Source organism: Silene latifolia, chromosome Y, assembly GCF_048544455.1.
Source record: "Silene latifolia isolate original U9 population chromosome Y, ASM4854445v1, whole genome shotgun sequence".
In the NCBI taxonomy this organism is placed as follows: Eukaryota; Viridiplantae; Streptophyta; class Magnoliopsida; order Caryophyllales; family Caryophyllaceae; genus Silene; species Silene latifolia.
In genome coordinates, this window is record NC_133538.1 from 131,160,538 (window position 1) to 131,164,620 (window position 4,083).

Below are 4,083 nucleotides of genomic sequence, written 5' to 3' on the forward strand. Positions count from 1 at the left end.
TGGTTTCGTTTTCATGCTCAATGGTGGTCTTTAATGGAGAAGCTTCAAGGAAGTCAGAATCGCGGATTCTACAACGGAGGCTGAGTACATTGCAGCATTAGAAGCTGCTAAGGAAGCTGTTTGGATCAGGCAATTCACGGAAGGTCTAAAAGTAGTACCTACCGCCAATGATCCCATCACTCTCTATTGTGATAATAGTGGGACGATCTTTCAAGCTAAGGAGCCGAAGTCTAGTAATAGATCTAGACATGTACTTAGAAAATATCATGTAATAAGAGATTTTATTGAAAGAAAGGAAATTACGGTTTGTAAGGTTGGGACGGATGACAACATAGTCGATCCGCTCACCAAGCCTTTATCGCAGGCTAAACATGATCGACATATGGTGTCCTTGGGACTTAAACGTGTACCAAGTTTATGTTAGATTTTGAAATGAAATAAAAGTGTTGTTTTTGTTCATGTTCATAATCACATTTGTTTTTATCTTAATTTATACATTGTTACATCCAAACGGGTTGTAATGACAATTGAATCCCGTTAAAGTGAACACGGATTAACATAGTATTTGCCCATAGTCACTTGTATGAGGTGACGTCTCGAAGTGACTAGAGTGTGATGCGATTGATGGCAAGTTCAAGTGCCAAAGAGTCATGTGAGATGACTGGTCGATCACATAGGCAGACTGTTAGGAACATTTTGTCGGGCCTTATGACCGCTTATAGATTTCTGGCAAATTTATATAGCCTGGTCGTGGCGAGAGCTGCTATAGTATTCAAATGAGTCGATTCTTTTGACTAAAGACTATTCGCCTAAGATGGCAAAGTTTCAGATTAACTTTGATTTGTGTTACTACGACCTTCGTAAATGGGGTCAAATGGGCATATTTTGGGTTATGATGGCTGTGGCTAGTCGAAGGGAATAAGTGCGATAGGAATTGTCCACCCCTAGTCAGGGTTATAACAATATCTCAGGGCCACTCGAGGAGTAATGAACTGGAAATGCGTGGCCACACTCGGAATGTATCCATGGTGGATGAATCCGGTCAATCAGTTATTCTCCAGATCGAGGAAACCACTCTCGATATGATCACTTGCAAGTACGACCTGAAAGACACCTTGCATTGAGTGGGAGATAGTAATAGGACAAGAGAATTCGTGACGCACACTTGTCGAGGACAAGTGGGAGATTGTTGGAATAAGTGTCCTCCGACAATAATGCGATCACAACTGTTGATCATAATGATCACATGTTTAAGTCTCATTTTTTAAAGAATACAATTGGGAAGTATTTTTACTGTCAACTGGTCAACATATATCGGTAATGATTGGCTGACTAGAGTTTGACATTACTGTCGTGCGACGGTGGTGATCAGTTGATCCCCTAGGTCATACCTATAGGGCAACACTCTTAATTGATCAATTAATTGATCGTATAACGTTACGAGTCAATTAATTTAATTAAAATTGACGGATAATTTTGGAAGTAATATTTACGTATCTCATTGAAATTGATTAAAATGAGATACGGTCTGAGTAATCGAATTGTATCATTACTCAGATGAAATTATTGTTTAAGGAAACAATTAAATTTGAATGAATTATTATAAATACAAATTGTTGTGATTTATAATTGGTAAATTATTTTGGTACAAGAAATTATGAATTACTAAGTCGATTTTTGTATATGACGTATTTTTATTAATACGTTGATTTTTAATATGTTAAAAATACATAACAAATTTATGTAACATATGACATGTGACATATTGACAATTGACAAAAATAAAATGGACTCCATGTTATCCATATGTGCCGAAAAGATGAGGAATATTAGGCAAATATTAAGTTATTTTATTAGTGGTAAACAACATGATTACCTACTAAACTAGCCTTGCATACCTATTGCTCATTGTGAAGAACAACTAGGGCATGCATTGGCTCCTTCCCATGCTCTCTTCCAACCGGTTTTTGGGAAGAAAACCCTTGTGGTTTTTCTTATTATTTTACCTAATATTCACTAAGATAGAGACTAGTGATTATTCATTCATTCATCTCACAAAAATAAGAGTTTTTAGAAAGAGAAAATTTCCTCTATAATTCCTCTCTCTCAACCGGTTTTGGGAGAGATACCAAATAATTTTTGGGTCAATTTTTCTTATAAAATTAATATTATCTAGTATACATTATATTAATTTTAATTAAGAGTAATCTTTGGGTATAAATCCTTGGGAGAGATCCTACACTTGGGTCTTTGTTCATCTAAAACGAAAGCTCAAGAACAAAAGAGAAGGAGATCTCTTTTGTGCCCATATGAACCAAAATTCCAATGTAAGGATGAATGTTTCTTCTTTGTTTTGTTAAATTGTTTGCATGCATAAGATCATTTGTTAATTTTATGACAAATTAAAATGGAACATATATGAATATGTTAGTATATAGATCTACTTTTCCTTCAATCACCCCTCATACCTAACTTCCCCCCCAGACTCAAAAACAACCCAACCAAATCCCGCAAGTCGAGAGTCCTTCCAGCTGGCATCCACATAGATTCTCACAAGAGAACAAGAGGAGACACTTCCAATATCATAAAAAGGTTGCCCCGCGCGTATCATTTGGAGATCGATATCTTTATCCAAAGAATTACCATGATCGCTTTCCTCAAAACCAGGAGGTTTCAAAATCTCATTTTTAGCCTTTGCTCTTAGCTGAAGGACATCCTCAGCCAACTGATGAGCTTTTGAATACAAAACACTAGGATTAAAGGTTTCCCCCTTAAAGATAATGTTATTCCTTAAGTTCCATATGCCAATCAGGATCACAATGAAGTGAATAACAAGGACAATCCCATCGTCAAGCTTGGTCATGTAGAGGATCCAGTTAACAATTCAGTCCCTAACATCAACATTAGTAGTCTACCCAACATTTACACCCAACACTGATCCTGCCCAAATCCTTGAACTAATAGCACAATCACGTAACAGGTGGTCAAGAGTCTCCAAAGAATCCCCCCCGTTACCACACAGGACACAAGATGAAATCCAAGTCATATCCCTTTTAACAAATTCACTGCCTACCGGAAGCGAACCAGTGATAATCTTCCAGAGAAGGATTTTCCATGCCCGAGGGCCTGGAAGACGCCATAACTTTCGTTTGCAAAAAAGCTTCCATTTCGAGTTCACCCGTTCCTTATCCTTTCTGGGCCCCTTCTCGTCAAAAAAGTCATTGAAGATAATACCATAACCACTTTTAACAAAGTATATGCCACTGTTTGTGAAAGGCCAAAAAATCTCATCTTGAGATTGTGATTCGTTCGATTCATAGAGTCGTGGAACAACATAATGCACATTATGCATTGCTACGTTAAAATGGTAATGAATAAATTATTTCCAGAGTACAACGGTCTTACAGAATCCAAACCATGACAAATAAAAGATCAATATGCAATACAAAGGCAAGTAAGAATGAAGCACAACAAAATAAACTGATTACATATAAATTACACAAACAAACTTCTCGAGCCTCAACTACTAACAATTGTGAATGCTACTCCATCATTTGTCTAGCTGCCCCTCCAATGAACCATTATCCGGCCAACAAGAGCCCACCTGACCACCCTTCCGCGGTTGCCCAAACAGTTCGTACACAGCCACAAAAACATCACCAAAACGGCCATTTCAGCCGCATAAAAACAGAGCCAAAAATAGTCCCGAAGGGTACCGATTTCATGCCCAAAAACTGACCCGTAAAACTGCATAAAATTGTCCCTAAAATACAATCCACTTTCCGTCTTAAAACAATCCCGAAAACTTACACAAAGTTATCCCAAAACAGTCCAATTTAAGAGCACATTGAGACGGACATTCGTCATGTAAACATACGGCATTAAAACACTTCAACTAAGCACACAAGTCGAGTATTATTCTGACACATTCAACCATCTATATGAGAAAGGCACAAAGAACCAAACTTTATCACACAAGGGCGTGTAAAACGACACATAAGATGGAATTTCGACATTTTTGTCGAGTAACCTATCACTGTTACCTCGAAAGCTCTTAAATCTTCAAGTAAACGGTCCACAAAG